The sequence below is a fragment of the Rhipicephalus sanguineus genome, chromosome 6, assembly GCF_013339695.2.
Source record: "Rhipicephalus sanguineus isolate Rsan-2018 chromosome 6, BIME_Rsan_1.4, whole genome shotgun sequence".
Taxonomy (NCBI): domain Eukaryota; kingdom Metazoa; phylum Arthropoda; class Arachnida; order Ixodida; family Ixodidae; genus Rhipicephalus; species Rhipicephalus sanguineus.
In genome coordinates this window covers 153,088,809-153,108,580 of record NC_051181.1, presented here as the reverse complement: position 1 = coordinate 153,108,580, position 19,772 = coordinate 153,088,809, and the positions used below count along the sequence as shown (strand labels likewise).

General features: G+C 45.9%; 1 protein-coding gene across 1 annotated transcript in view; it reads left to right on the top strand.

Annotated features, from left to right (window-relative positions):
• Window positions 1-12,054: 12,054 nt before the first annotated feature.
• The window catches only part of LOC119396815 (solute carrier organic anion transporter family member 74D), a 66,655-nt gene continuing 58,937 nt past the window's right edge, over window positions 12,055-19,772 (top strand). The window contains exon 1 of the mRNA XM_037664150.2: window positions 12,055-12,731. The gene's annotated coding sequence lies outside the window, so the exon portion shown is untranslated. The remainder of the gene's footprint in view (window positions 12,732-19,772) is intronic.

Here is a 19,772-nt window from a genome sequence, read left to right as displayed (position 1 = left end):
TTCACCATCTAAGGTGAATGCACGCGAGTGATTTTGCATTCTGCCACCATCGTTAATGAGGCCACAATGTGCTGCAGGAATCGCAACCTGCGACCTCGTGCTGACGCTGTCATTTTGACTAAATATGTATTATACCGTATAATGCTCTACTACTACTCTCCAAAATAACTAGCCGTTCAGCGTCGATTCGTTCGTTCGAAATGTGTTTCCACGTATAACACATCATCAAGTTCTCAATATGTATGCATCTGTTATAAGCTATGTGTTGCGCTGCTTGCATCTCTGTTCTTCCCTTTACATCCCCAATGGATGCGTCGTTCCTACGTTCATAAACCCTTCTTCATATCCGCCATCATCGTCTTCATCATCTTCTTCTTCTTCGTCGTGTTCTTATCACTTAAAACATGCGATTTAGTAACCAAACAAACTTGCTAAGCTCGTAAAATAACTGTCGAGCCGATGAACGCCGCGACATAGATACTCATGGTATATTACGTGACAGCGACACTGTATCGATTCAGGAATTATTGCCTATCCCGCTGGCAGTGGTCACTTGCACGACCGTACAGGTAGATTAGCATGCATGGCGCGCTGCGCTCACTTCACAGCTGCTCGATTCGCTTAGCCGCTGCCCGCATGCATTGATTTGTTAAAGCGAGCGTACCTCGTCAAGGGCAAACGCGCCGCTTGCGCTCACGAACGATGATCGGACTGCAGCCTTGCTTCCTGGTCAGCCTTCGACGAACGAGTTATACGCACCGCGGTATCGATATAGTGCCTGAGATCGGTAATAAGACATACACACAAAAAAAGAAAGATATGTATGCCATTACGTAGGCTGTAGATCTTTTCGCGCGACGCTTTCATCGACCGGCACGCGACACCCGTCTTACCTAGTGCGGCCCTGCTTACAGGAACTAATGTGTCTTTTTTTTTATTGCGAATACAGCGTTCAGATATGTTAACACGAACGAACGAACGCGTGGCCGTCGATACCAGCAGCACCGTCTTGTCCTTAGCGACCTGGGCTATTGAGGACGGTGCGCTCACTGCCCTTTGCATTTCGTTGTGGCTGGGACTGCGCATGCGCGCCAACATCGCCGATAGTGCAGGTGGTTATCACGAGGCAATGCCACAGGTATATTGATGGCCAAGCGCTCGCGTGTTACTGTAAGTACATTCAAGCTTTGTACTTCGTTTTGTTGTCATGTGTTGCGCCGAATTCGGAGATTTGAAGTTGAGATAATTGAAGTGGCAGACTGGAAAAGCTAAGAGCCCCTAAGCCACTCCGAGTTCAAAGACGAGAGAGTGGTTTCTTTCTCGCCTTCGCTACCCTTCCTACAGGCGCTATGTCATCGTCGCCACTTACTTCTACATAAAACACGCGGACAATGTCAGCACTAAGAGCTGAGCCTATCATAGTTTCGCACGTTTCTACTACACCCCGTTATCTTCACTTGCGCAGCCGAAAACGCACAAAACGAAGTGCAATCAGTTGATCGCGCGCGATAGTCATGCGAGACAAGGCAGAACACGGTCGTGCGACTGCATGGCACAGCAGGCTAGGAGATAATTCCCAACTGATATATCCCTCGCATACGGACCACCCGAAATCTTATTTCCTCATGACGTCACGTTAACAGACTGGTAGCGTCACATCTTGCGCCGAAAAGGTGGGAATACACCAGGAGAGAATAAAGCGCTCGTTCCTTTTTTGAGAGGTTGTTCAGGGGTTTTTTAACGTTGTTTTCTTTCTTTCTTTCTTTCTTTCTTTCTTTCTTTCTTTCTTCTTTCTTCTTTCTGTCTTTCTTTCTTTCTTTCTTTCGTTCACTCTCTCTTTCTCTCTTTCTTTCTCTCTTTCTTTTTTCTATTTCTTTCTTCCTTTCTTTCTCTTTCTTTCTCTCTTTCTTCCATCACGTTATTTTACTTTTACCTGTTTTAAGCTGCACGGAATACTGAGCGTTCTACCCGCGTCTTACACTACGGAAGCGGAGAATTTCTGTGTCAGAGTAAAGTTACTGCGCTCTCGATATCACCGGAGCGAGTCATGAATATCCATGCGCAGCGGCAGCTTTTCCCTGAATTCTCAATGTCCTTCCCGTTGCACCCCGCCCTGTATGGAAACCGCCGGCCGAAATGGGGTATCAGCCGCTTTTTAAATACCGAGCCCCGGCCGACACCACCATCTGACAAATGTTCTTCGAAATGCCAGCGGGAATGAATATGGACAAGGTCAGTCGCATAGAGCCAGCGCCGTGTAGGTTATATAGTGTGCACGATTAACTTTAGCCGCTGCCAGCATGAACACGTCAGTAAATGAGCGCTCTCTTTTTTATTTTATTTAGTACACGCTGCAGTCCGAAGACCAAGCAGGAAAGGCAATAAAAGAACGTAGTGAACGAAACATTTTTTATTAGCGTTTCTTCTAACAGCCTCTGGCTTCTCCGGCAAAAGTTTGTTACCTTCGCATTCACACATTAAATTTAGATGAGGCGTTGCATCTGTTTCAGCTTCTGGAGTGCTCGCACGAGCGCAGCTCTTTCAAGAGATACGCTTTTTCAGAAATTATGCCTGTAAATAAGAACGATTATCCCATAACTGCAGCGTAACGTGAGCTTTTTCGACGAAACATTAAGTTAACACTGTGTATCAAACAAAAACTCACAACAGTGATCGAAGACATGCCAAATGATGCTAGAGCAAATGTGTCTTGGGATTGGCTCCTCGTTCAATCTGTATTTTTTTTTTCACTGCTAAGTCGGGTGTCGACTTGCTGAGGTGCTCACTACAAAGAATCATATTGCACAGAGCTGCTTATGGACCTTTGTCACTTCGTATGTAAATATTCACAAGTGCTCACAGAGTAATACAGCAGCGCACTTACAACGCAGATGCGGTAAGTTTCGACAACTTTTAATAATGGAGACTGCTCTTCATCAGCGCAACTTGTGGAAATGAACAGCCGCGTGCTAAGACACGACAAACGGTGCAGTCACTGTATATATAAGTCTTACTTATTCAACAGATAGTGAACAGCAGTGAAGCAAAGAAAAATGTGTTTCCTTTCGACGAGCAATGCGATATAAAGCGCGGCATTCTCACTATAAGCATCTAAGTTGACAAGGCAAAGGTTTGCAGATGGTGGGGCGCAGTGTAGCCGGTATCTCGAAAAGAGATGGCAATCTGCAAGCGGTCAAATTACCTCCGCGTCCGGGCAACCTATATAAATCAGGCTGCATATTGCTTCCTGTCATTAGACACGCTACCCGGACTTGTAGCGAGTGCTTTGCAGCCCCGAGTATCAAAGAATAATTTTTATCTCTCTGCAAACAAATTAGGTAGATTGCGCAAATTTCCGACCAAGGTCCTGGTTTTTCCAGTGAAAGAATTAACGCGTACGATCTACACGTTGTTGCCTCGCCAACACGCACTCGACGTCGAGCTTCACAGACGTTGAAGATATGGCACGCCGTAAGCTTAAAGCGGGCCGGCAACGATAGATGCGTTCTTTATTTCTTTTTCAGCCTCTACTTTTCTTTCTTGTCTCGCTCTTGCGACAGTCCTGACGTACACTGGTGATATCATGCATGTGACTGAATTCCAGGCAGCCAGTGCGACTCCGCGCCTGCGTAGAACGTGCTTTGTCAGGCTATCAAGCCAATATCTTCTTCCGTAAATCGTCCACATCTCGTGACAGGGACGGAACAGGCAGTTCATCACTCCCACAAAGATGGAGCCCGGTTTGATGTAAGAACCGAATCGAATATAGTCTTACATTGCTTGCGAAACGTCCGATTAGAAGAGTCATCGCAAGAGACTATCTTATGAACCGCCCCGAAAGAATACGGCAGTCAAGCAGGAATGCCTGTCACTTGTAGCAAGCTTCTTTCGTAAAATAGAGGAACATCGCATCATTTCTGATGAGGACGTACGCTTGCTCGCAGTGACAAACTGTAACTTTCGCACAAGATACTTATCTACTAGACAGGACCAAACTCGTCGAGATGTTATTTATTTATTTATTTATTTATTTATTTATTTATTTATTTATTATTTATTTATTGACTGACTGACTGAGTTCAACGTCACAAAGAAGCACTATGTTTATGAAAGACGCCTTAATGGAGTGCTCTGAACAACTGTTAGCAACCTAGCGTGCTTGAAAAGGCGCCTGTAAGTACAGGGGCCGTTTTCAGAAGAAACAATAAATAACATTTTGCCCCTCCCCTCCCCAGAAATGTAGCTACAACGGCCGAGAATTGAACCCGCGACCTTTTACTTGGCTGCGGAACATACGTAGCCCCTGTGCCATCGCTCCAAGTTCACAAGTAGAGAGAAATACCACGTTTTCTCCAGTAGGAATAACACCTCGGTTATTCCGCGCGCTTATTTATTTATTTTATTTATTTTTTATTTATTTAAACATACTGCGGACCAACATTCTGGTCCAAGCAGGAGTGGCAAAAGAAAACATCAAGTGAATTGTTACAGCAAAAAATAAGAATACATGACTTTGTTGCAAACAAAAAAAAGAAACACAATGATCAGTACGCTAAAAGAGGCATCGCGTCTGTGAAAGAAAACAAGATTACAATATATGGGAACGCTAGACACCAAAAAGATAATTTTCCAGTGACGTAGCAAAATTTTCAGCGGTGAAAATCTCCTGAGGCAGTGAATTCCAATCTGTGACTGTTCTAGGAAAGTAACTATGTTTGTAAGCATTAGTTCGTGCAAATATGGGCGCCAATGATCGGTCATGTTTACGACGGGTTGTCCTAGCAGTAGCTGGTTGGGCACAACATGGTACATTTATTGTAACTTTTCCTGGCATAATTTTATGTGAAAACGTTAAACGGCTCAACTTTCTTCTTGATTCTAACAAAGGAATTTTGTGTAACTGCATTAATGTACTAGGTGAGTCGAGTCTTCTGTACTTGTTAAAAATAAATCTGAACGCCTTACGTTGCACTTTTTCTAGAAGCATAATGTCCTTTTTTGCAAAAGGATCCCATATGACTGCAGCATATTCGAGCTTAGATAAAATGAAAGTTTTATATGCCAAAAGCTTTGCGCTTGAGGGAGCATGTTTTAATTTTCTTTTTAAAAACCATAATTTACAGATCGCTTTTGTGCAAACATCTGTTATGTGTGGTGTTCATGTAAGGTTGCAGCTGAGAGTAATGCCTAAATATTTATATTTATCTACTTGTAACACTGGACAGTCATGAAGAATGTAGGGGAAGATGACGGGCTGTTTCTTCCTCGTAATGCGTAGCAGGACAGTTTTCTCAGAATTCAGCACCATATCCCACCTACTACACCAATTATCTATTGCCATTAGCGCTGTCTGTAAAACGTTTTGATCGGCTGTAGAGGATATATTTTTGAACAAAATACAGTCGTCTGCAAATAATCTAATGCCTACATCCTGGGGCACAACATCGACCAAGTCATTCACATAGATTAGAAATAATAGCGGACCGAGGACACTTCCTTGGGGGAACACCAGAGCTGACATGGAGCACTGCTGGCTCGGAGTTTTTTATTGCAACAAACTGCACACGATTAGAGAGGTAAGCAGCTATCCACTGGATAATAAACCTTGGTAGCCCTATTTGCTGCAGCTTGTACAACAACTTCCCATGAGGCACTCTATCAAATGCTTTGCTGAAATCGAAGAGCAGTACATCGACTTGTCCTGCTAGATCCAAAACGCATGAAAAATCATGCGTTTGTATGTGCTGCGAAGTGCCTGCCCGACGCACCTGTCTCATGATGAAATAGACGCAGATATGATTGGCGGGACGTCTCAAGCGGGTTGCTCAATAGCCACTTTCATGGATTTACTTGGCACCAGATCAAACAGCGCGGACTACTCAAGTTCCACTCGAGCTTAAATCACCGTTTTTTTTTTTCTTTTTCTGGCAGCTAAATGTCCGCTCGTTCGACGCAACAAAAGCGAGAAAGTGGGTGCGCGTGAGCATAAAAGCTTCGTGACAGCGAAGGACCTTCTAAACTCGTTCCCCGATACGAAACAGGGAAAAGAAAACACCGCGGTAGTGTGCCAGGTTTAAGTCGGCTGGAAGAATGATCGAATACGCGCGTTCGCCCTATAGCGCGCCACATTTCAATGCCAAGGTAGTCGTGTACAGATGTCAACCCTCGCCGGCGTCTCGTCACCGCTTCACTGGTTCACAGCTCACGCGAGGAGACGGTTTCAAAAGCTCACGACAGTTTTTGAGCCTGCGTTCGAGCGTGCGATAGCTAGCGCTTGCGTGACGCCCGCGTGCCCAGCGCTCGCATGCATTGCGCCACATGTGCCGCCCCGTTTCAGTGAATGGCACGGAAGAAGCTGCTCGAGAGGCCTTGGATGAAGCGTCGACATACCCTTGTGGCGGACAGAGCATTTTTGTGGAGCTGAAGGCCGTGCATGCGCACGGAGGGTGCCACACTTTCCGCGGTTGCCTGCGCCGGACACCCTCGAATAGGAATATTTTTTTAAGACATTCGTTATCGAAGAATAGGAGGCCGAGAGACACACATGATTATATAAAAATAAGAACAGTTAAACCTGCAACCAGCAGAGTTCTCAAAGCAATGAAAGACGCGATCACTTAAGGTGCCATGCTTCTCATATTAAAAAAGAAGCATTAAATTGCCCTTCGACAAGCCTATACGAGACATTCATAAGACTGCCAAAACTGAGAGGTCCTCACGAACATCCCCTTTGTGATTAATTTGTAGCCCGAGAGGAGATGACACAAGAAGAGGCGGACACGTTTGTCTCTACTTGTCATGGTTTCTTTCACGTTGTTTAATCATGCAACATTGCGAAGCAGTCCTGTGAGCTACTGTATTGAAACGTCACTGAAGAATCTGTGGCATTCGAAAATTCGTGCTTCCATGCAGCAATGAATGTAAATCGTTGAACAAGAACTGTCGCTGTAGTCAAGGGTCTGACAAGAAGACTTGTCGGGACGTTGGTGCCAGCTATAAGCATCAGCAAAAAAAAAAAGGGGGGGGGGGAGAGGAAGGGCTCGCCCCCTTCTTCTCCTCCGAGCCACATATCCTAGCAGCCCTAATTAGGGGCTGCATTTTGCTTCAGACATGTTGTTAGATAGTGCTGAAATGATCGTTGTGTAAACAAACTTCCAAATTTTGATCACAACTGTGTAGCTCACTCAACGCCCCATTAGTCCAGCATGACATCCTCTTCAGCCCCCTCCTCCTCCTTTCTTCGACGGCTTGGTAACACCTCCCTCCTCCCCCCCCTCCCTCTAGGCCTCTGGCCCCAGCGACGTTTCTTGTTCAACGACTTCTCATCACTTGAAGCATCCATTTTCTCCTGAACTTATGTGTTGGTTGGAATCCGTAAGAGGCACTTCTTAAAGGCGTTGATATTAGGGTTTTACTATACGCATTGGGGGGGGGGGGGTAGAAAATAACTCCCCCTTCCTCCCTTCCTCCCTCCATTTTTTTCTTGTCCTCATTCCTAAGGCAGAACCTTACAAACGTGCGGTCTTCGTTCAGTTTCTGCTCCCGCGATTAACCAGAAGGCGGACACAGCCGACTCGTGGCCAACCGCACGAGCAGAAACCGGCCGAACGAATGTTCGAAAAACCGAACAAAAGCTGAACACGTACAAGATTCCGCCACCTATAGTGCCAGTCTCCGGGCACTGGAATCTGCACGCGCGCGGACGCCCGTCAAGCCAGTGGCCTCTCGTATTGCGGATACTGTGGTCAGAGGAATGTGAGAACTCGGGTCATATCATGCAGCGCGAAAGCAAATAGAACTACCCGAGAACGGCTCGTCCGGTGTCTGGCATCGAATGCCGTCGGCCCCTTCGTTTGTTTCAAGTATACGAGCGCGAATGTTCCATCCTGGAAAGAACGTCCTTGCTTTTGAAATTGGTTTGCTGCCAATGAAACTGCGTGCCCGAACACGTTGAAATGAATACATTTTACGCCAGGAATCGATCGTAAGTCACGAGGTGCTTTCGACAACTCGCACACGTATCTCTTCTCTTTTTTTTTCTTTGCTGTCGTTTTTGCTGCTAAAAAAGAGACAACGTGTTGTAGTTGCTAAATAAAGATACCAGTCCTTAGTTTAGTTAACGTAACTACAGCAATCCGGCGAAATAGTTACTTGCTTTCCGGTAGCAGAGATGAAATCAAGGTCCTGTGACATACGCCTCCAGCCTATAGTATGCCGCATAGTGTGTGCCGATTGTAGCGGACGTCCACAACGATGGGGCACGTAGTCTGAGTCGCTTTCCTCCTTGACACACACGATTTTAAATGTAAATAGGGGTTATTATTCAATGGAAATTGGAAGGCGTGTAACATTGCCAGACCAAAGATATTACACCATTTTGTCGCTGATATGCAAAGCTTTTCTATTTCGTCTGTACTTATATCATTGCTTGACGGCGCGTTTAAGCTCACAAACAACGAAGCCTTGGTTCAGCAATACGTTACAAGAATATGAATTTCTCAAAAATAGAGTAGTACTACATCCTGTAGGTGCCTGTAACCGTATTATATTGCGATCGCATTGCTTTCCTATTGATTGAAAGACTGTGAAATTCTCTAGACCTACTGCTAACACTCGAATACGAGTGGCACTCTGTTCAATACAATGTGGGTGACCTTATTATGGACCCCTATGCACTCCTGCCAACTTACTGTTGTTAAGCGCAGTGCAAAAGTTACGTAGGCAAAGCTCATTAAAAGCGTCTGATTACTTTACACCCTTCTCGTTTCCCTCTTCTAACTTTCTATTGATTTTACATTGCCCTTCTAGTTACTCCTTAGAGGCTGGCAAAAGTTTCTGTCCTATAGTAAGGGGCCGATCAGTTTTGATTGCAGACGAACAAGTAACAACGGATTCGTCGACAAGTTTCTGGGAACCAGGGGCGTAGCCAAGGGGAGGTAGGGGGGATTCAAGCCCCCCCCCCCCCCCAAAATTTTTCAATTTTGCTTGCGTATATATGCACGCACACATATAAACGCACGCACGAACATACATAAAGTATGGTTGAACCCCTCCCCCCCCCCCCCCCCCCGAAAAAAATTTCTGGCTATACGCCCCTGCTGGGAACAAAAGGTGTCAGGACTATGGCGTAAGTTCGGCTCTGGTCGCACACTAAGTAATCATAGGTGGACGGTAATTGAAACAACAAACAACGGAACGTGTACGGAACGCAAATGAGGTTCGCTTAATAACATGCACAAGGCGGGCACGTTCAGCGCAGAAGTCAACGCGCCGCGCCTATCTGGTTCTTCCTATTGCCCTTTGATCGTGCCAGCGCATTTCAATTAAGGAGTACTTCAGAGAGCCCTGTTGTCTGTGTTAGGCAGCGCGTGGGGACAATATAACAACGCGGTGAAAACATGTGCACCCAGACTACTTTGTGGTCGCCTTAACGGGTGCCATAACTATGGCGTCTTCTTGATGACGATAATCATGATTTATAATGTAATTATCATGCTTTGCATGCCAAAACGATACGATTATGAGACACGCCGTAGTGGGCGACGACACCGAATTATTTTGAACCATCTGGGCTTCCTTAAGGTGCTCATAAATTAAAGCTCCAAGCTATCGTTTAACTACTTGGTACAACTAGCACACATCAGCGATTCAGCTTTCGGCCGATAGTATTTACAGCCGTATAAATGACTTAATCAAATAAACAGACCCCTGAGCTTGTACATTATCTGCCATTTTTTTCATCATGAACATATATATATATATATATATATATATACGACGAATTATATATATATATATATATATATATATATATATATATATATATATATATATATATATGCCTCTCACGAGGCCTGTACTCGTCCTCAGTACTCGTCAGGACTTTGCAATCTTGTCATTGTTTCACAAATACGTCTATGCTGGTAAAAAATCTTCCTTGCGGCTTGAAGTTTCATCTTGGACATCTCGCAGATTACGTAATCACCTCAGTTTCACTCGCACGTACGGAAGCACTATTCAATTCGTCGGCGCTTCCTCGTGCCATTCGGCTGTGGAATGCACTTCCTGATTCCACTGTGTCCGAAAAAAAAATCCCGATAAATTTCGTCAACTCATCATTTCACATTCCTCCGCATAGCGTCAACAAAATGTATAACGCCTTCTTTTTTTTGTCGTTGTGTGTGTTTTTATTAGCTCTCTTATCTATGAGTTCGTAATTTCCTTTTGCTCATTCATTGTGCTCGTATGTTTTCTTACTGTGCATTACCTGCGCGTGTACGAAATGTATCAGTTCATGTTCTCGCTAAATTGTATTAATTATTTATAGCGTTGAACTACTCCTTTTCTCTTTTCGCCTCTACAATTATTGTTAGCCAATATTTCAATGTGTTTAAAAAGGGATATGTGTGCTTTGAGCCATTTCATCCTGTATGACATGTATTCATTATGTGTGGTCATTTATTTTTTGTGATGCCCCCCTTACCCAATGCCTCTAACGAGGCCTGTAAGGACTCTTTAAGTATATATATATATATATATATATATATATATATATATATATATATATATATATATATATATATATATATATATATATATATATATATATATATATATATATAGCAAAAGCAAAGTGTTTGACGCACAGGTGAAAAGAAGCTTTATATATATAATAAAGAGTTACAAAAGAGTTACATGATAGTTTGGAGGGGAGCTTGGAGGTATATGCGTGTTTTAGTTCTTCCCTGCTGTAATGGCGTAAGCCGGAAAAAAATGAGGCGAAGTACGCCTATGCGCTTCCTCGAAACGCACCTCTCCACTAACCTAACCAACCAGAGGCAATGCCGTTTGTAGATGCGCGCAATCTTTCATCGCAAGTTTAAGAGCTCAACAACTTATCATTCCAAGAAGGCGCCCCAAAGATCCTTGGCATGGTCGATCGCGTTTTCAAGGAGACAAACGTGTTCACGTTAAGAAGAGGACGCGGCGACCGGATCTGCACGCCTCGCTGTGTTTGCATCTGTACTGTAGTAAGACGGAATTAAAAACGAAACTCCTGATTAAATAAACAGGTTCGACTCGAAAAACTGATCAAAATGTGCGTGAGATCGAGCATGATCTAGAGACCATATACAAAGGGGACGCGCACGATGCCTTCACAAAGTAACGGATTCCTTTTCATGTCAGGCGCTGCACCGACTAAGCAAAACAAAACAATACAAAAAAAGCTTTTAAGTACTCCAAGAGACATCTCGGAGAGGCGACGGGAGGCCAAAACAGTTCCCGCTTCCTTTCCGTGAAACACAAGTTCCCTGAATACGTCAATAAGCGAGAACTTTCCTTCCTACATACTGAAGAGAAACCGCAGTGCTACCCTACGCGACTAGTGCGCAATGTAAAAAAAAAATGTTAAGAAGAGCGAAAGTTTATTATCGACGCTATCAAGCCTGACAGATCGTTGTGCAGCCAACGCGGTATGACACCGAAAAGCGAAGCGCCACAACCGGAAAAACAACGCCGTGCTGTAGCTTCCAGAACGGGCCACTCACACTGACTGACAGCCGCCGCCCCGGAAATCCCAAACAAAAGAGAGAGTAAACGCAGACACGGCTCTATAGGTTAAAGAGGAAAGCCAAGATGCTTGCCGACAAGCAAAGAGGTAAGGGGACATTTGATGCTTATTCACTTCCTTCTTCATCGTTCTGTCTAACACACGCCACAAGCCTATATAGCCGTCCGCTCCCCTTGCCTCGAATGGCTCCCTCTCGATTCTCACCTTACCTTCCTATGTGCTGCCACGCAGACCCTCCGCGCGCGTTCATTTCATATGCGGCTCCACTCTCCCTCTTGTATCCTCGAAAATCGAGACAGTCAAAGGCGCTGGCAGCCCTTCTTTTCTTCTCTCTGCCTCTGCGGCAGCTCACGCCTCCCTCCTTCTCATCCCCCCACTCTTTCCTTACACCGGGAGTTGCGTTTTTTTGTCGTTACATCAATTCTCTCCTTATCCTCGCCAGCGCCGCTTTGGCAGCGAAGAGTCAGCCAGAAACGTCGGCCGAGGTTAGGAGGTGTCTGCCGACCAGCCCCACGGTCGCAGACCGTCGACGCTTCGCGACACACTCCTCTACAAGTCTCCCAGTACGCCCCGCGAAGAAGACCTCACAAGAGGGCCGCGTCCCATTCGCCGAACACTGTCGTCGGAAGATCGGATGCTGCGATTCTTAGACAACGACGACGTTTCTGCGTGAGTGTGTGGGACTCGACGCCCCGTTACAAGGCCGCAGAAGGATCGACGCCTCGATACTGTACATTCCCGCTGTGTTTGGTTGTACGCGCATGCGAGGGCCGCCTGGCTTGATGTGCTACGGGAGCCGCTCTCCGCGCAGGCGCTGAAGGAACGCGGTCGCACCGGCGAATGACAAAAGTTTTACTAAAGAAGCGCGCGATTCACGGTGTTGCGTTACATCTCTTACGAAGGTGCACGCGCGGAGTCGCGTAGGGATTCCGAAAAAAAAAATAATAAAGAGTGAGCGTCTCGCTCGACCACCCTGCGTTAGCAGTGCCTCACGCTGCGTCGTTCGGCTGTACAGCGAAGATATTGCCGCCGCATACATCTGTGCCAAGGTTTTGTCGGAGAGGACGAGGAGAAGAAAAGAGAAGAAAACGTTTCCGCCGGAATTGGAGGAGAAAAAACTTTACTCGTCTCGCATCGGCGTCCGGAGCTTCAGCTGCAGGTGAGCGATGCCAAACTTACCACGTTTTTCTCGCGTATTAATTAATTTAACTATTGGCTAAACGCCCTGTATCCTTTTCTCCGCGTGTCTAGCTGTCTCTTAGTAGTCTTATTATCTGACTTCAAATTTATTAGAAGTACTCACGAACCATCTAGAACATAATCTCAATGTGTTACGTGCGCTGCATCAGTTATAGTTGTTATCTTTTATTACTCAATCACAAGTATAAATGGAGAAAAATCGATGGAGGCGAAATGCTAGAGGCCGGTGTATACTGTGCGATGTCAGTGCACACTAAAGAACCCCAGATGGTTCGAAATTTCCGAAGCCCTCCACTACGGCGTCCCTCATAGTCATATCGTGCTAACGGCACGAAAAACACCAGATATTATAAATGGAGAAAGGAAATAGAAAGCAAGCGCATACTCCTTCTCCTGGTCCTTTAGATGACTGCGCCCGTACCTCCTTAAAATGTGTGCACAATTAGATTTGACGTAGTTATTTCATTGAATACCTGGCGATTTGTTTGTCTGCATTGTGATTTAACGGACACGAGGTGAAAATTACGCGAACAAATGTTTTTTGTACACGGACAGATTTATATTGCGGCCGTTATAACCGGATAACGAACCTGCACGCAGGGTTTCCTCAGTACAGCGAATAAACTTCATTCTTGCTACTTCTGTCGCAGCAGTACTCCGGTGGATCACACGCGCGAAAAATATTAATAAAGGCGATTGTTTTTATCAGAAAAAGGTCGTATACTTAACTTTTGAGCGACCATGATGATGAAGAATTGTTCCCGTTATAAATTCTACGTTAGTCACTATCACCTATTTTTCGCGCAGTTTGCTATGCTTTCGCAGCATACTGTTTCGTAACTACTTAATTAACAATGTTGACAAGAAGAGAGGCAGTAGCCGCCACATCTTCACGGCAATGCACTGGATGCGTAATACGGAAGCTGTGCGTTGGACTCCGTATGTTATTGCTATATGGGCTTACATTTTAGCCACGATGCTTGGTGTGCATCATATGGACTCTCACCTGCGCTAAATTTCCTGCCTCTTCGTGCACCATTACTTATATTTCTAATTACTTAAAACAATTATAAACACATTATAAGTACAGACCGACGACCTCTCACTTTCCCTTACTGTTCTTCTGGCATTTATGCATTAACAAAAATATGCCGTCCCGCGATCCCGTATCTGGCGGACAGACTATTAGTACACGACGCAATGTAATGTCATGTCTGGAGACAGAAATTAGTGGCTACATTGAAGGCATTGAAGGCTTTCCTTTTGAATAAGCCCCGGGCTTTCTGACAGCACGAACTTGGAATGACCGCTTCGTACGCGCCTATGGGTCAGCCTATATTTAAGATATTCGCATTGATGCCAGGGCGCACAAGTCATTAAGACATTCGCATGGTTGTCTAACGCTTGGCGCCGGAGCAGATAGCTGGTGACAACCGTTTTGAGGATATCCACGCGAGTGCTTCATGGCTGCGTTAAAATTAATATCTCGATGATACGATTCTCTCTCAAGGGTGCAATAACTTATTTCGTAGTGGCCACACCCCTGCTTTAGATACGACGAATAAGTTCCGCCACGGAAGCAAGGTGTGTGGCAATGATAACTGACGACGCCGGCCTTGAACGTAGCGAACGCCAAAACAAGCAGGCTTCACTGGCCGCATAGATAAATCGAAGCACGCGGGGAATAACTTACCATGACGCATGGATAGGGCTAATTCATTAGAAAATATTTTTCAGCGTTCGCTTGAGTGTGGTCCTGACTATCGCATGGCGAATAAAAAACACGAAACATATGCGGCCGAGTTGGTACTAGGCACGACGGAGGCCTATACACCGGAAGTGGCAAGCGGAAGAATGCGACAGCAGTCGGCTGTCAGCCCAAGGCCGGTTACTATGGGGGCGTCTTTGTTTAGTGAAAGGTGCGAAGTGACCGTAGCGTGGCGGCGACGAACGCTTCTACATAAGGCACAGTAACCATTGAAGTTGGCCGTTGCGCAGAGAATGGGGTTTACGGTAGGTGACACGAGTGCTAGCAGAAAAGTTCGAGCGAACGAAAACAGTCTTTCAAAAGAATTCGCACTTGTTTAATTCATTAAGCGATAACTTATCTGCTGATTAACCTCATAGATCAAATGTGCAAGTAGCGTTATCGACAAAGATTATCCGTTCTGAAAATGTCTCACGCGTGACGAGAATACCGTGCCACCTACATGGAAGGCGAGTACGAAATGAAAAGAATATACAAGTTTCATGAGCCTGATATTATAGAACAAAAAAGAAAGCATAGGAAAGCGTTGGCTATGCGTGCTTGATTAATAGCTGGTCACAACCGCATGCACCCCTTCGGCGGCCAATTCGAGAGTTGAGAGGTTACAATCGAAAACACATATATGAAAGAGTCTACCAAAATATGCGGCGTGGCTCCGGGACAAGTTGGGCGCCAGCCAACGCATGGTCAGTCCCAAGGTCATCGTGGCCGGGCATGCTCGTACAAGTGGCTCTTTATACGAGTGTGTTTTGTTTGTGGCTAGGATCGCCGTCACACCTTTGTTTGCAACCACAGCAACTATCCCTTTACGTTAGCCAATCTTTGTGGCATCCGTCCCACCGTGTTTATCATCGTGATGTTTAAAGCGTTAAAAGAAAGAGTCTCCGCAAACTCAAGCTTTCATGGTACACCTGAACGAAAATGATTTGATAGCGTTACGTCCATGTCATCAGTGGGTGGATCTCCACCGACATCCACACATACCTAACTTTCTACCCCTCACGTGGTCACGAGTGAACTATAACAGCCTTATGACCCACTACTGCTGCATGCCTACCAACTTGTGAGCTTTATCTACGTACCGATTGCGACATTGTGATTTGACTCTGTCTACATAATCTATATGTGTGTATGCCTCAGTGGCTACTACGCATCGCTTTATGTTGTCAATCAGTAACACAACAGGATAACGACTATACAGTTAGACAAGCAATGCGCGTGATAAACACCACGCTCATTTGATCATTCTTGGCGTCCTTGTCGCTTTGTAATCATCGCATCGCAAGAACATACGTGCTGCAATTGTGTCAGCACCGGTTACCGACGCCTTTGATTACACCGTCTCCGGAGTCAACCCATTGCAATTGTCGCGTAGACAACCTCAACGAAGGCATATGGATGTCCCGCATACACGCTATCTCATCGAAGCGAAAGGACCTGAAACTACATACGTCACACGTGAGCCGTCGTCCCTCTTCCAAGCTTTCATCGTTATCGTTCTTATCATGATTATCCTTGTCGTTGCTGTTGTCATCGCCATGCTTATACTTCGTCGAGTGAAACGTAACTATATTGGGTAACGCTCAAGGATTTTCTTCCGACAGCCATCCGCGATAGTTCGTAATCATTACGTTGGCTTCGCCAGAATTTTATATCTGACAGGTTAATAACGGAGTTCGGCTCAAATCATCCTTGAAACACCGGTACTGAGAGCAGGTGGCAGTTTCCGCGCGGTGTTGTCGCGGAAACCACAAGACCCTCTATGCTCCAAAAGTACACAGGATCTACACACGTTGGTTAGTTAAAAAAAAAAAATATAAGTTGTCTGTGGTGTCATGATATTGGTAGAGCCGCTTTGCGTGAAACATATGTTATAACACTACCTATCCATACTAACTCGGTTCTGACATCTAAAACAGGTATCGCTCTTATTCCAGCCATTATAATAACAGCTACGCACATGTTACATGCTCATCGCAGCCATAAATTATACAATGTTGGAATTCCGACTTGACTATGGTTTTATTTCATCACTTTTAATAAAAGGCACTTCTCATCCTGCATGACTATCCGTCCCTTCTCCGCTGACCTCAGCCTCATTTCAACGCCTGTCAACAACAACAACAACAACAACAACAACAAAGAACGACAATTAAAATTTAGGCTGCGCCACCGTTCCACACGTCTATATCTATCCGACAGGCCGGCCATCTGGTAGATTTTCTTTTAATCAAAGGGTAATCACTGCTAGACAGGAAGAACACACAGTGCCGTGTTCACTGAACCAATCACGACAATGCAAACTTGCCAAACGTCCACGCACGCGCGCACCACGCTAGTTGGTCGATATACTACGCCGAGCACGATTAACCCTACGCGGCGTGCTCTCTTGTTTTGTTTTGTTGGCAATAGTTTGGTCGGAGATTAAACACCGCGTAGGGGTTTATGGCGCTCTCAAGGCAACGAGACCAAATGTATGGCGGTACGTAAGCGGACGGCCTAACCTCAATGACGTCACTGTAGATGAAAGGCGCTGTATATGCGAGGACCTTTTTCTTGACTATTCTCGCTAATGACACGTAAGGCGTCCACCGGATGAAGAAAAGCTGGGGAAGCGATTAACTATCACGGCGATCTAACGTAACCGGTTCCGAAAGAAGTGCGCGGCTGATGCGACTTGATTGCAGGCCGAAATGTCCTTGACGAGCTAAACAACGTTAACCTCGAAGAACGGGAGAGCATATGCAGCCCCAATTGGCGCAGACAGCTTACTATCGCAGCAGAGTCAATTATGGGTGCAAATGAGGAATTAATGCGACGACGGCAGACACGCCGTTCACAGGGTCCGAATTAGAATGTTTTCTACGGTACTCAAGGCACACTGTATTGTCATTTGGCCAAAATGGTTTGTTCAGTGTCATTTTCATTGTTGTCCACAGGCCACAGTGGGAGGGGGTTGGGAAGAGGTGGGGGGAGGGGAGGCGCTGCCATGAAACTTAGCCCACTTCGCCCCCCCCCCCCCCCCGAAGAATGGAGAACCCTCGGCACGCCTATGTTGTCTAATTAAGACTTTCCACGGTGATCTCATGGTCATGGCGCCCGACTGCTGACCCGAAAGTCGCGGGATCGAATCCCGCGGTCGCTGCAGCCGGAAATGCTAGAGGCCCGTATACTTAGATTTAGGCGCACCTTAAAGAGCCCCAGGTGGCAGAAAATTTCTGTAGCCCTTCCACTACGGCGTCAGGACCTTGATAATCTTATCGTTGTTTCCAGGCGTAAAAACAAAACAATTATTATTATTAATTAAGGGTCTCGGGTATACAAGTTGGAAATTGACCGCGTCGTTCTGCTGTTTTCGCTGCGAATGCGCTCAACCTGTGTATACATTTGGGCGTCACCATCAGGGGTGCAGCCCAGTCGCAAAAGGTGAACGCAACCCTATAGTCCCGTGACAAGCTTCCGCGAACGCAGCTGCCCCAATTCACTTTAAGGTGACCCAGTAAGCAGCAGGAATTTCGCGTTGCTCTCCGAAAGCTCCAGTACAAAAAAAAAAGTGAGACAGAAAAGAGGCGTGTTCTCCCCACAGGATACACGGGGTTGGCCGAAGGCGAAGATAACAACGATACTAGAACATTTTAAGAGACAGTGTTTGCGGACTGGGTTGGTCGCGGGAGAGTGGAAAGATTATATAGCGCACTGTTTCCTCCGCGTCAAGAATGACGGATCACCACCGGCAGGACAGGCCTGTTAGAACGCGTGACCAACCTCTCTCGGACACGCTTTACGAAGCGCGCGCCTTACGCCGTTGCCTGACAACGTTGTCTACGCAGTCAGTTCGCCTCGCGCTGACGCCATTTTCCTTTTTGACGCCATTTTCCCTTCACTACGCGTGCCTCATAACCTGTATCGCGGTTCTTTGCACGCAAAACTCCAGATATTATTGTTATCATTAAAGTCCCTGGATTTTTTTTCTCTTTTACAATAGGGAAAAATCTAGGGACACAAGCCTACATTACCAATCATTTAGCCAACACTAGACGTTATTTAGCCAAGATCAGCTAACTAGCCGAAATCATCCATCATCTGGCCCAAACTGGCCAACAATACAGTGTTGACCAGTGCTGATAGTATTCGAGTAAATGCGGTAGTTCGATTCAGTCAAGGCTACGCAGCGTAACCCGTTGCGTTATGTCAATGGAATAAGCCTGTAAGAGATCATCTTCAATAATACGTACAGCGTGTACAAGTAAAGCCTCTACACCTAATGTAGAGGAGACTTATGTACAAAAGGTAGTGGAGCAGAGAGTTATGAAGGAAGAGAACACGATGAGAAGCACAAAACGCACGTATACGTGCAGTCATGCAAACTACAGAACAGACACACACGTGCTACGCGGGGGACGTGTGCGAGGTTTCGAAAACAACCCTGGAGCCTTCTTTATCGCGTGGAATTCCGCACTCCGCCTGTCAGGCCGATCTCAGGTCAGATCCTTAAAGGCACGTTCGTGGGTGAGTTCACTTCACTGCCCCAGTTTAACTTGTGGTATAGGAGATGGCTTACGTGTCAGGAATTGGTTCTTGCTCAAGCGAAAGTACTTCTACAACGAAGAAATATACATCTACAGGTTTGAATCACCTTTATGTGAGCCACATCTTTGCTTGATTGCAATAGAGCCACCTTCGAGACAGGGTCGTAATTCTGGCCATTTCTTCTGTCGCAAGTTAGCGCCAAGCATGCTGCTGAAGATTTGGTTCATGGGGTGAGCCCTTTTAAGGTGAAAGCTTCAGTTGCCTCATAAAACTCGAAACCTGACCGTCGGCGGCGGCGTCAACACGAGTGATGCAATAATCATCACGTGATGACGTCATTGCATGACGTTATCATGACGTCACATAACGTGTCTTCAAAGGATGACGTCATCACATGACATCGTCGCTTGGTCAAAGGTGGGCCGATCACGGAGGCAGTGCAAAAGCCAGGTAAAGTGCAGAAAGCTAATGGCTCCGGTCCTGGAGGCAGTGCAAAACCACGCTAGGTGCAGAGAGCTTTCGGAGGGTGCGGGAGAGGATTACAACTGACCAGAAAAAGAATAATATGGCAATCGCCTTCGAGTCGTCTTAGGTGAAGGCATAAGAGACTCTGTGAGCTTTTTTTTTGTTTGTTTGTTTGCTTCGCGTCTAGATCAGTGACGGAAGCGACACTTTGCTTTTTGGAGCAGATTCTGGAGCAGA